Source organism: Puma concolor, chromosome F2 (genome assembly GCF_028749965.1).
Source record: "Puma concolor isolate L17-30 chromosome F2, mPumCon1.1.hap2, whole genome shotgun sequence".
In the NCBI taxonomy this organism is placed as follows: Eukaryota; Metazoa; Chordata; class Mammalia; order Carnivora; family Felidae; genus Puma; species Puma concolor.
In genome coordinates, this window is record NC_141684.1 from 40832128 (window position 1) to 40846509 (window position 14382).

At 43.3% G+C, this 14382-nt stretch overlaps 1 long non-coding RNA gene across 1 annotated transcript; it reads right to left on the minus strand.

Annotated features, from left to right (window-relative positions):
- Positions 1-447: 447 nt before the first annotated feature.
- On the minus strand, positions 448-14142 carry LOC147571978 (uncharacterized). Its single transcript, XR_015246508.1, has 2 exons — positions 10697-14142; positions 448-5456 (listed from the first exon to the last, which is right to left on the minus strand). It is a non-coding gene; the product is annotated as an uncharacterized LOC147571978 (long non-coding RNA).
- Positions 14143-14382: the final 240 nt, after the last annotated feature.

The following is a 14382-nucleotide window of genomic DNA, read 5'->3' on the forward strand; positions in this document are numbered from 1 at the left end:
AATCACCATTCTATTTTCTGTTTTTAAGAATTTGACTACTTTAGCTATTTCATATAATTGGAATCATGCAGTATTAGTCTTTTTGTGTCTGGCTTATTTTACTTAGCATAATGTCCTCAAGGTTCATCCATGCTGTAGCATGTGACAGGATTCTTTTCCTTTTTAAGACTGCATGATAATACTCTATCCTTTTAATTTTTCTAAGGTGGCTGTTAGAAGCCTGGAAGTTTTATTTGTAGCTTGCATTATATTTCTATAGGATGGTGTTAGTCTAGAACCAGTAGTTCTCAACTCCATTAGTCTCAACCCTCCCTTATAACAATCGACTTGTAACACCTCCTTCACTCTCCTGAAATGAAAGTTACATATAATTCACCTACATGCATAATTAAAAAAATCGATATAATGGCCTAACTATAATATGAAGGATAAATGAAAGGAAAGGAATCCATAGGAGAAAATGTATTTCAGCTGATGGTTAGGCATGAGTACTTGAAGACAAAGTAATCACAGTTGCGCACATACGCAGAATCATCATTAGTGGGAGAGCTATTTATGAAGAGTAATAATTCAAATTCTAGGAATGACATTGCCATCAGAAACATGATTTTCTGAAATGTGACAGCTCAGTCAAATTCCAACAAATCGAAGTACAATTTTTTATTTTTATGATTACATTCTTACAAAACAGAGTATAAATTTAAGTGGAGCAAAATATCTATGTATATATGGAAATTTCGATTTTAGGCCCAGAGACTTATAAATAGAGCTTTCACCTAAGTGAATGTCCAATGGGATATTTAGAAATCCAGAGGATCCCAGAGTGATTCTGCGTTGGGCAGAGCTGTCCCGTGCATCATGGGACATCTTGTATCCCTGTATACCCTGTAGGTCTGTTGAAGACCAAGGGCATCCAATCACTGGGACAACCAAAAGCAAGCCCTCCATTTCCCAGGGTTCCACACCAGAGGTAGCAGAGTCTCCTCTGAGAAGCAGAGATACTGTATCATGAGAAACACAGTATGGTGGTCCCAAAGGTTCACTGTTCAGTGAGCTGCTCTGTTTCCTTGTCTGGTGTCCCATTAGTGTCCTCTGGTCCAGCACTGACCGCTCTCCAGCACAGACCAGAAACCTACACTGAAGTTCTTCCAGAACCTCAAATACAACAGTTTCAGCATCTTTCTCTTCAAACCCATGCCCTCCCTTGACACCCAGGTTCCAATGTTTTCTCAGTCACCAATGTTACCAATGTTTTCTCATGACCAGAAACTTCTTTTCCTCTCCCTCCAAACCCACTCCCGACCCTCAAATGTGGCAGTCACTAATATGCCCTGTTTCTAGCTCACTGCTACTTCCTTTTATCCCTGGGTTTCTCAATGGCTCTTCATTGCGCTTCCTGACTTTGATCTTCACCCAACCGCCCCTCTCCCCTGCCGCGAATCTATCCTAACCCTACATTGGGTTTGTATCCAAGCTTCACTTATTAGCTGCCCATGGGCAAGTGTGTTAGCCTCTACGTGTCTCCTTTTTCATCTGTCAAATGGGATCACAACGCCTGCCTTGTAGTGCTGTTATAGAGAACAAACAATAACATGCTTGTATGACATCAAGCACTAGGCTGGAACATAGGAGAAAATAAACAATGCTGGTTCCTTAGACCTTATTTTCTCTTATTCATTTTTATTCCTTGTCTCTATGCACTGAGCCAAATATTTGCCCGTTTTTCACGTCATCCCAAGTAGGCAGTTGTCCAAGAATAGTCCATAAGGGTTTAGACCATAAGGGTGCTAAAGCATCATTAGAAATGCTACAAGGTGAAGAAATCTGTATTTACTAGAACAAAAGGAGAGTACTTTCAATGGGCTCTAAGATTCCTTACGGGCATGAAAAGTCACAACTGACGGTCACCGAATAGGCCCGTTGCTGACTGTCTGGCTTGGGTTTTCTGGGTGGGGTGGATGGGTTTGGGTAGAGTGGAATTGTAGAGGTGATAGAGACCGTGAGTCCTGCCACCTTCAGTCCTGCATGCCTTACACATTCAGTCCTCAGTTTCTCTTCTGGCAAATATCAAGCAAATATTTTTAGCACATCAATTTGAAGGAGTGTCCAAATGATGCCAGCCCAGGGTGCTTTCATCTTCATCTGGATACAGTCAGATCAATACTCAGGCTGTTATTCCCAGACCCCAGGGTCCACGTGCCCTGGGAAGCTTTTAATGCTCTGTCTGTCCTTGACTGTCCTTCCCTTCTTGGAAGTCCTGGAATATCCACCAAGCACACGCCTGATAAACTCACTTGGATTACTTTGTGTCCTAGTGAAATGATGAGCCTCTCAGGGGTAGGGATAGTGCCTTCTACTTCTTTCCTTCCCTCACAGCCCCAGGACAGCTATGCTAAGAGATGCACAATAAAATTGGACATGAACGAAGCATAAAGGTAAGTGTTAGCAAAGTAAGAAAAAATGTCAGAGTGGGAGAAGACAGAGGTTATGAGTTCATACTCTCTGAGATGGCTTGGGCATGATCCTGATCGAAGGGGAAGGGAGGTGGTCCTGCCCTATGGTTTCATGGCACCTCTTTTATCCCAGAGCTTTGTTCTTTCTAACACACATCTTGGGAATCTCGAAGGATGCATCTTGCATGGGGCAGATTTTGCCACAAATTATCAGATAGAGACCAAAATTAGGTGTGGTTTCTTCTAACTAAAAAGTTGAAGACCACCTAGGAATGCCTTAATGAGATGGACTTTATCTATCTAATGGTGCCTACCAACAACAGCTGAAGAGCAAATTGTTTTGGCATGAAAATCCAAGCACCCATCTGGAGGCCCCTCCTAAAAAGAATTTAAAAGGAAAAGAGCTCATTCCTAAAGTGGTTTCTTCTGAATATAGAACCTCCTTGAAACAAAGTTTAACCTTTCTGGGGTTCAAGTTCATTTACTCTTTGCATATAACAATTTCAGCAGCTTCTTTATTTCCAAGAACAAAGGCTTGTTAAAAAGAAAAAAAAAGTCTCTAAAGTCTCCTTGGACATCAAATAGCTCTTCAGAGGAAGTGCTTTGATGAGTTAAGTGTAAATGAGTAAGAAACATATGGATTAGATTTCTCATATAATACACATGGATTTAAGAATTAACAGGGAAAATCTTTTTGGAAAATATGGTTTGGATTTGGGTTCTGCCTACTCCACAAACACTGATTAAGTTAAAGAATATGGATTTTCCTCGTGGCTCGCTCTGCACCTTCAGCCTCGGGCATTTGCCATCATTCTTTCCAAAGAGCAATGTCAGATCAGGAAGGCCAGGGACTATTTTTAAACAGAGAATTTACAGATTGCTAATGTTCAAGATCCAAATAGTTTTTGTAACAGATTTCTCTCCCCATCAGACTGGTTTTAAAGCATTTTTTAGAAACATCTCTCTGTTGGCCAATGCGACTAACCAGAAGGAACGCTGAGCCCTGTGTTTTGGTGAACTGAAAACACTATTCTCTGCAAAGCACACTCTGTGGCTGGTAATCCCATTTCAAGGAGGCCTCCTCCTACCCTGGGGTAGAAGAGTTTACCAGTTGTGGCCTTGACGTGACATTATGCATACACCACAAGTTGAACCCAACTGAGACAGTTTCTTTGAGTCAGCAAATGCTTTCATACAGTGTCGATAAAGGATTATACGGGATTAGGGATGTGAGAGCAGTTGACACTGTATGTGGCACATGAAAGGTGCTCATTATATGTTGGTTCTGTTAGAAAACTCTGAAAATAGACTGCTATTACCTCTGAGGATGGGGACCGCTCATCCCACACAGACCTACTAAGGGGCGGCCTGGTTAGGCAAACATGTCTCCATCCAGGGAGCTTGAAACTGGTCTACAGAGATTTCTTTTCTTTTCTTCTCTCTTTTTTTTTTTTTTTAGTTTATTTATTTATTTTGAGAGAGAGAAAGCACATGTAAGATTGTAAGTGGGGAGGGGGGTTGAGAAAAAGAGGGAGAGAGAATCCTCAGCAGGCTCTGTGCTGTCAGCGCAGAGCCCAATGTGGGGCTTGAACTCATGAACAGTGAGATCGTGATCTGAGCTGAAATGAAGAGTCAGATGCGTAACAGACTGAGCCACCCAGGTACCACTACAGAGATTTCTATTGTACGAGTAAGAGCGTGGGGGCTGGATGCAGTGTAGAGTAGATCCTAGGACAGCCTCTTTTCTCCTGTGCACAGAGAAAGCCCAGCCACAGAGCAGAAGGGGAACGAAACGGAAGCACAGAGAGGGAAGAGAGACAACGGGCTACACACTCCTCCTCCAAACCAACAGCTTGTCCTGTCAGTCCTGCTCCAGGTGTGGTCTCTTTTTTTCAACAGGGTTACTGAGAAATAATTCACATAGCATACAATTCACCCATTTGAAGTATACCATCCAATGGTTTCAGTATATTCACCAGTATGGGCAACCATCATCCCAGCCAATTTTGATTTTCATCACCTCAAAAATAAATCCCCCTACGCTTTAGCTGTCATCTTCCCTCCCACCAGTCCCACCCCTTTGTCCTAGGCAACCACTAATCTACCTTCTGTCTTTACGATTTCTCTCTTCTGGACTTCCATAAGAATGAGATAAAAAAAAAAAATATATGAGGCTTGAGTGACTGGCTTGTTTCGATTAGCACAATTTTTAAAGGCTTATCCACAATGGACCATGTATCAGTCCTTCATTCCTTTTTATGGGTGAATACTATTCTACTGTATGGATATACCACAATTTGTTTATCCACTCATCTGTTGATAAGCATATGCGGTTTTCACTTTTTGCCTATCATGAATAAAGCTGCTAGGAACACTGATGTACCCCCAAGTATGTCTTGACTATTCCCCCTTCTCTCCACCTCCCTGGTGGAGGCCTAAGCCACTGTCTATGACATTCCCACTCCTGCTCCCTCTCTCGCCCTTTCCCCTTCTCAATCCACTCTCCACCTGACTTCCAAAAGGATCTTCTAGAGACATAAATCAGATATTGTTACTCCTCAGGTTATAACTTGTCAATGGATTTCCATTGCACTAGAAAAGAAATTCATTCCATAGTCAACAAGGCTCTGAATGATCTGGTGTCTCCCATTACACTCCTTTCCTTTCCATCTGCTATACCATCCCTCGCCCACCTTGCTCCAGGCTCATGGCTTTCTCTCACTTCCTTAACGTAACATCTCCTCTGCCTGGCATATGGCTTTCACCTCCTCATCCTTGTGCTTGAAGCCTCAGTGTACCTCCTCAGAGCAGCAATCAATGATCCGCTAGGTCCCTCTGCCACCTTCACCTCCCTGATATTCTTTCTCACAGAATTTGCTTTTCTCTTCATTCAATTTACAGAATTTGGAATTTCTTGTTTATTTAGTTGCTTATTACTCACCTTCCCCAGGGTAAAGTCGGTTTTATTTACAGTTGCATCCTCAAAGCCTAGAACAGCAATGTCTGCAATTGAAAGAACAAATGTAGGTTCTATAAGATGAAGAGAGGAACTTGGTTTTAAACTCAAGTTTCTGGATCCAGTCCTTCCCTCGCCCCACTTTGGGTGCCATGAGACACCCCTGTGTTCTGATAAGCACTTCTCTTGAGCTAGTATGAGCGGGTTCTGTTCCTTACAACTCAATAATCCATGACTAATGACTTTTCTTGGCCAACTGTTCACTGGTATTCTTTCAAAATTGCCATTTTGGGCATGGATTGCTTTTTTGAGTTTTTTCTTTGTCTCTACAAATTTGTTTCCCTAAATCTCCCCTCCCACGTTTCCAAAATCTTAACTTCTCTATTCCTTTAAAAGCATTTCTAGGGACACCTGGAGGGCTCAGTCGGTTGGGCATCTGACTTTAGCTCAGGTCATGATCTCACAGTTTGTGAGTTCAAGCCCTGCATCGGGTTTGCTGCTGCTTTCAGTGCAGAGCCCACTTCAGATCCTCTGTCCAGCTCTCTCTCTGCCCCTCCTCACTTATGCTCTCTCTCTCAAAAATAAATAAACATTTTTTAAAAAGCATTTCTTTTTTAATGTTTTTTTCAATGTTTATTTTTTTTAATGTTTATTTATTTTTGGGACAGAGAGACACACACACAAAAAGCAAGCAGGGGAGGGGCAGAGAGAGGGAGATACAGAATTGGAAGAAGGCTCCAGGCTCTGAGCTGTCAGCACAGAGCCCAATGCAGGGCTCAAACTCAGGAGCTGCAAGATCATGACCTGAACCTAAGTTGGATGCTTAACCGACTGAGCCACCTATGTGCCCCCCGCCCAAAAGCACTTCTGTATTTGCACAGCTATGCTCATGGCATTATTCACAATAGCCAAGAGGTGGAAGCCACCTAAGTGATAATCAATGGATGAATGGATAGATGAAATGTGATCTATCTATCTATCTATCATCTATCTCTATATCTTCAATGGAGTATTATTCACCCTTAAAAAGGAAGGAAGTCCTGTCACATGGACTTCCATGGATGAACTTTGAGGACATTATGCTAATTGAAACAAGCCAGTCACAAAAAGACAAATAATAGGTCCATTTACACAAGGTATCTAAAGTAGTTAAATTAACAGAAACAGAAAATAGAGTGGTGGTTGCCAGGAGGTGGAGGGAGGGGTAAATGGAGAATTGTTTAATGAACGTTTTGGTTTTACAAGATGAAAAAGTTTTAAAGACCTGTTGCACAGCAATGTGAATATACTTAACATTACAAAATTATACATTTAAAAATGGTCAGGATGGTAAATTTTATATGTTTTTTTAATTGCGATCCTTTTTAAAAAAGGATCTCTCCTTCATTCTCCTTCCCTTCCTTCCTCCTTCCTCCCTGTCTCCCTTCCTGGTCAAATATCTCTAGGTCTAGGCCATGGCCCACGCTGGACTAGGCACTAACCAAGGTACAGACTCTGTCAGCAGATGCTCACAGGGCCCCCCAGCACATGCCCACAAACACTCCCCCTTCTGCAGAGGTCAACAACAAAAGGCAGGGCCACAGCTAAGGCTAGCTTAGTCTCCAGCATGGACTGACTGCATGCCGGGCGTTCCCCCAAGACGATGTTTCAGACCAGCTCTGGCCTTGTCATCGATTTTCTGGCCAAGGCTAAATTGCCCCCACTTCAGTGTTTCCACTTTTGCTTTTTTTCCAGTTGATATGTCTTTGTCCCCACCGTTAATGCTATGGGAACCAGGGTAATAGACTTAAGTAGGCTTTGGGGCATGATAACCGAGAACACTCTTTAGGACAAAATATTAGGTACTGGGGAGATGGTACAGGAAGAACCAATTCATCCCTAAGACTCTTACTGTGCAGTCAGAAAACTTATACATAAGCAGTAAACAGATTCAAGTTCACTGACAACAACTACAAAGATAATAATATCTAACATTGATTGTAAACTTACTATTTTTCTAAGGACTTAAAATATTCTATTCATTTTATCTCATAAAGCTGTTATTGCTATCTCTATCTTACAGATGGGGAAATGGAAGCCCAGAGAGCAATTTGCCAAAGGTCACATGGCCAAGATGTAGAGTCAAGATTTGAACACATGAACATTTATTAAGTGCCCATTGAGAACAAATCCCTGAACTAGGCTGTAACGGAGCGCCCAAATAGGAGAGAAAGCCCCCATTTACATAGGAAATGGCCCAAGAACAATTTGAAGTATGCCTAAGTATCTCTTCAATATATATGAACATGGAGGTTGAATATATATGAGTTGACCACATATGGAAGAGAACGATACAGTCTAGCTGTATCTATGAATCATGGAATCTCAGAATTGGAAGAGATCTGGGAGTCATCTAATCGCACCTCTTACCAAAGCAGGGATCTCTTCTAACAATCTGCGGAAGTTCCTCTGTCAACTTAAAGGCAACTAAGTCAGTTCCTTTGTTTTCCAGGTTTTAGTTACTACAAAGTTCCTATTTTTCATCAGCCAAATGTACCTCCCTTAGAGGAATTCTCCTACTCGTCCCAGTTTACCCCCTGGATCTATATCAAATGAATCACCTTTCTGATTGCTATGACTGCCCTTTGTATGGACAAAGGAAAGAGAAGCTCATTTTGACCACCTATTCTGCTTCAGGACATCGCAATAACCCCACTAAATAGGGATGATGACTTCTTATCTAAGGGCTCAGAAGATAAGAGATGTTAAGAAACCTGTCCAAGAACACACAGCCTAGAAGTACTAGAGCAGAGATTGGAGCACAAACTCACTTTATTTCTACTCGACTACACTGCCCCCCAAAGTCAGTTATCAACATGTTCCTTAATACCTCTTCTACAGACCACCTAAATGTCCCTGGTTTCTTCACTTTCCTCCTTACAGCACATGTTCTCCAGAACTTTCCTGATGGTGGCCATTCTTTAGACATGCTCCAATTTGTCAATGTCACTCTCAAAATGCAACATAAGACTGGAATACCATTCCTAGAGTGGCCAGACCATCTTGCCTCCCGTGCTTGCCTTGCAAGCCATTTTACCTGCCAGGATGGCTTCACTGACGTCAGAAGCATGGTAGCCCTATCACACATTTGCCTGATACAGCTACAACCCCATGTCTTTTTCATATGAGCTAGTTCAAAGTCAGAGGTAATCTATCCTTTACTTTCACTATTGATTCGAACAAATTTTTAATGGAACTCTGTTGGATTCCTCTCTTGGTTTGAGACAGTATTTCAATGTGTTATATAGCATATTAGCTTCTCACACTTTAGGACACCTGAAAATTTTAAAATTAGGTTTGGTCTTCAATGTTGTGAGACAAGTCACTGTAAGAATGCTGAACATGCCAGGACCAAGGGCAAAGCCTCAAGACATACTATTAGAGACCTCCCGCAGAGTGGCTACTAATGACTAATCAATGTTTTTAGTACAGTTGTGATTCCAATGGGCTATTTTAACCCCATATTTTTTCATTTCCTTCACAGTTTATACAATAAAAGACTGCAAAACTCCTCGCTGAAATTTTCCCAATCCATCCTTTCTCCAAGGGTGTTCTGTGGAACATTTGCTCAGCTGAATAATATTAAACAGGTTTCTTTGATGCTGGACTTCTCAGAACCTTTAATGTGCTATATGCACTGTGACTCTCTAGGAGGAGGTATAATAGCATACTGGATTTCTCAAAGTTGAGATGGTTTTTTTTTTAATATTTTAAAATTATTTTTTAGCTTAGATGGGATTTGTACTCTGAGATTTGAGATTTGATCTCCCAGTCTGGTAATCCTGTGAAAAAAGGACACATTAGCTTTGCATGGTTTGTTCTTAGTGAACCTCTGCTAATGCTCAGTGATTAATGCTTTCTTCTGTAAGGATGGTCACAGACCACTTTTTGTAACTGGTTCTAGAATTTTACTGTGAATTAATATCAAGCTTGTTGATCTGTAGTTTTCAAAATCTACCTCTTTCCTCCTCTCTTCTAATGACACTTTGTGTCTCAGGGTTTAACCAACAACAGCTCTAAAATTCAGCACTATGTTTATATAATATTTACCTGGAGCTGACATTTTTAACGCAAGTACTATCTTGGATTCCAATTCTCTTCTACGAAATGCATGTTCTGCCTTTTTCTGGGTTGTATCATACTGTTACATCATACTTTAATCATACTGTTGATGGGGAACATATAAAGGAAATCAAAATAACTCACTCATGGTCAAGGCAGAGTCCATGAGGACTGGACTCTGCCTCAGACTTTCTTGCTTCTCCCACTGCTCCCCATGGACTTCCTGCCTCCTCTTTGCTAATTCATATTCATCTCCTTCTAGAACCAGCTGGATGATCTCTCACTTCATTTAAGTCTTTCCTGACTAATCACATCTCTCCCTTCCTATATTCCTTTGTCATGCATGTATTGTTTCCTTTGCTCTATCAACTATTCATTCAAGAATTCATTCACCCAACAAATGTTTACTAAGTACTTACTGTGTTGGCTGTTGGGTATCTGAGAGCCCACAAGCCAAAAACAGTCTTAGAGTTAATAATCTGGCAGGAAAGACAGGTGTTGTACAGGAACTAAGAGTTACCAGAGGAGAAGGATGGTACTCTGGGGGTGGTAAGCTAGTATGGGCCTCGAGGAGGGTCTTCCTACAAAAGCAATGTTCTGACTGAGAGTGAAAGGATATGGATGAGTTTACTAGGGAGATGGTGGGTGGGGGGCAGGATGTGATGGGAAAGACGCTAGTGAGTATTTAATAAAAACAGGCCAGAATGGCTGGAGCACAGAGAAGAGTGGGAGATGGAACACAGAGGGGCCAGAACTTGACTTAACAAGCCATAGTAAGGAGCAAAGAGAAATCACAGAAGATCTGCAGCATGGAAATAACAAACAATAAAACATAATAAGATTGAACTGTTTCTTGTTTTTTTTAAATAAGGGACACCAATCTTTTGTTTTGCTTTCTTGTCCTATAGGCGACTTTCAAAATCTCTCCCTACCTCCTTTTAAAAAATTATCCTTAGCACTTTCCAAATAGCTCAGATCAACCCAGGCTTTGGCCACTTATGTTACTCTTTTACACGGGTTTGTCCTTTTATAAGCAAGTTGGGCTATGAGCGCTCTGGTTTTATATATGCCTTTTAAAATTCTGAACTTGTTAGTGATAGAAGGCTTCTGAGGCTGGAGCAGGCTCTGAATATGACAAATACACGGTTATAGGGAAGGAAAAAAATTTGGTTGAAAGGACAAATACCTTAAACACATGCACCCTCCGTGGCTGCTTAACCAACACACAGTTCATTGGCGTCCGTAACTTGCAGGAGGTTGCGGCAGGCGTGGGCGGGAGGTCTTGGTGGGCGAGGGTGGGATGACGTGGCGGACGTGGGCGGGAGGACGTGGCGGGCGTGGGCGGGAGGACGTGGCGGGCGTGGGCAGGAGGACGTGGCGGGCGAGGGCGGGAACGCTGGTGCGTGGATCCGGGGGCAACCAAAAGCTTAGCCCTGGGGTAGCCAGCTGTGTGACTCTGGGCCAAGTTACTTGACTACTCTGGGCCTTTGTGTCTTTTTTTTTCTTCCAATTTTTTTGTAATTGTAAAATACACATAAAAACTTGCCATTTTAACCATTTTAAGAGTACCGTTAAGTGGTTTTAAATATACTCATAATGTTGTGCTACCATCATCACCATCCATTTCCAGGACTCTTTTCACCTCATAAAACCGAAACTGTATACCCATTAAATGACAACTGTCCATTTCTACCCTCCCCTCAGCCTCTGGCCACCACCATTACACTTTCCGTCTTTGTGATTCTGACCACTCTAAGAGCCTCATATCCGTGGAATCTCACAGAATTCGTCCTTCCTTGACTGGCATATTTCCCTCAGCATAATGTCCTCAAGGTTCTTCCATATTGCAGCATACTGCAGAATTTCCTTCCTGCTCCATTCGTCTATCAATAGACACTTGGGTAGTTTCCACATTTCAGCTATTGGGAATAAGGCTGCCGTGAACATGGGTGTGCAAATCTCTCTTCAAGACTCTGCTTTGAATTCTTTTGGACATATACTCAGAAGTAGAATTGCTGGATCATATGGTAGCTCTATTTTTAACTTTTTGAAGAACCACCATACTTGTTTTCCATATAAGTGACACCATTTTACATTCCCACCAACGTGGCACAAAGGTTCCAATTTCTCCACATCCTCACCAACACTTGCTCTTTTGTTTGTTGTTTTGGAAAGCAGCCATCCCAGTGGGTGTGAGGGCATCTTGATGTTTTGACCTGTGAACTGTAGGGGTTTAGCCACAGGCTGAGCCTGAGCCCCTTCTTCCCAATGTCTCCTGGTTTCCACCATCTGCATGTGTGCGTGTTACAACATGAAGGTTAGGTCATGCGGGCTCTTTGCCATCCACAACCTCCTTCTTGAACAGTTTGCGAGTCAGAAGTTGGACTGCAGAAACAGCATCTGGGAGCAACTCTCTTTGCTTTGGAAAAGAGGTGAAAATGTGCTATTCTGTGTCATTTCCTCAGCTATCTTTTAATACAGCCCAGTCTTCTGGCTTCAATCAGCAGAAGGGATCGGTAGGCTGATTACGGATTGTAATCTTGCAGAATGGCAGGTCAGCCTCTCCTTGCAGCCAAGGGAGTGATTTATTTTTGGCTCAGTTAACCCCAGAGAGAAGTCAGATTCACACAGACACTTGCTCGGAAGGGGGGGATGTTGCATATGGCTTTCTTGAGGAAACACATAAGTGCTTTATCCAGGGGATATAACATTTTACTCGATGGTCTGTCATTGCCTGTTTGGAAAGCTGGTGGTGAGCAGATGCGAGAGGAAAGAACATTTGCCTTCAAAAGCAAAAATAATTCCTCGAACCAAACCGGTCACAGCAGGATAAAGTTAGCAGGATGAAAGATAATTATTTCAGTTTGGGGAGAACCACCAATAAGAAGTGCCTTTTCTTTGGGACCCTTTTCTCACTGAAGCAGTAATCAGGCCTTACAGGGTATGGAACGAACATCTTCCCTAGACGCCCAGCAGACACAGCCCCTGGCAGCCCAGCCCCTGTGGCTCCGTAAAGAACCCTCAAGAACACTGCTGTCACCATCTGAAAAACGGAAGAGCTGTGGGTCTCGTCAGGAAGGAAACAGCTTACATAGGAGCAGGAGCTCCTTGGTCAGGTCCGATGAAACAGACCCAGCCAGCTCCTCACAGGGGAACAACCATAACACTGCAAAACAGAACTTTTTAGTTTGTAACCTGGCACCCACTTGCTGTATGCACCACAAGCAAGCTGTTCCAGGCTTGCGGAGAGAACAGAGCTGCCAAGAGGCCAAAGGGCACGAGAGGAGCTGAGAACTTAACTCTCCCCTTTTGGGGTGGTGCTTATGGGAATCTCCTGGATGGATTAGCTGGTCCCAGGCAGTGATGGATACTGAGGCCCCAAAGGAAGACTGATCCTGAAGGAAGGCGGCACCTGGCTGGTGAACCGGGCTCCACTTCGACTTTCTCATTTCCTTTCATAAGTTTAACTTACAAACCTCAGTCTAACCACAAGGCTGACTGTATTAAAGGCTCTCCAGAGAAACAGAACCAATAGGAGATATGTATATAAATGTCCTACATACGAATTGGCTCAGGAGGGTATGCAGGCCGTGGAGTCCCATGACCTGCTGTCCACAAGCTAGAGAACCAGGAAAGCTGGTGGATGGTGTAACCCAGTCTGAGTCTAAAGGCCTGAGAATTATGCATGTGGTGTGGGGGAGGGGCTAAGCCATGGTCTGAGTTTGAAAGCCCAAGAACCAGGAGCAATAATGTCCGAGAAGATGGATGTCTCAGCTCAAGCAGGGAGAGCAAATTCACCCTTCCTTCACCTTTTTGTTCTATTTAGGCCTTCAATGGATTGGAGGATGCCCACCCACGTTAGTGAGGGCCATCTGCTTTACTCAGTATACTGATTCAAATGCTAATCTCTTCCACAGACCCCCTCACTGCCACACCCAGAAAGAACGTTTTATTAGCTGTCTGGTGCCTCCCTCAGCCCAGTCAGGTTGACACGTAAAATTAACCACCCTTCCGACAGACATTTTCTTTGCCCGCCACTGCTGGGTTTATCTTCACTTTCTGCTGAAATCACTCAGATGTACATGAACAGAAACTTCTGGGAGAGACACAATAGGGAGACCTGCAGCGGAGGTTATCTTGGGGAACAAAATGTGCATTTCTGCGTGGATGTCTGTGAGAACCTTGGCCCTCTCCTCCAGGTCCTATGCCCTATGTGTGGTCTGGCTCGTCCCACACTCGAGCTGAGCCTGGCATTTTGTGAATCAGATGTGGTCCAAAGAAAATGACAGGAAGACATGAAGGGCCGGTGTGGGGGTGAACAGGTGCTTGTGAGGTTACGTGTTTCTGTGGGTGGAAATGACTGTGATTATAAGCGCCATATTCTCACACTCACGGCTCTGCTGTCAGCACACTTACTGACCGCACACAGACCACAATCCTATCGACTTTTGGGCTGTTAGAACAATGGCTTGGGAACTCTGTGGCTCTGGGTGTTTTTTCAGCTTTTGCCCCTCCTTGTGAACTGGGATGAGGTCGGGTTTAAGGGGAAAAGTGCTGAACGCCAGCACAGCAATCCCAGGCGTTGTGTTCTGCGGTGTGAGACCCACAACAGAAACTCACACGGTGACCAGGTGGTTCCTTCTTGCCTCAGCAGAGCTGGCGGGGGGGGAGGGGGGGTGCTGCTTTTGCCCAGCTTGTGAAATCTAAGCTGGAGGTGACCCCACCCCTGGAATGAAAATTCAAACCCACTGCCACTGTGTGGTCTTCATTATGACTTTGTGGCTGTCCTCATTGCTCGTGACAGCAGTTAAGAAGTTACCTGTTGGGATGAGCACTGGGTGTTGTATGGAAACCAATTTGACAATAAATTAT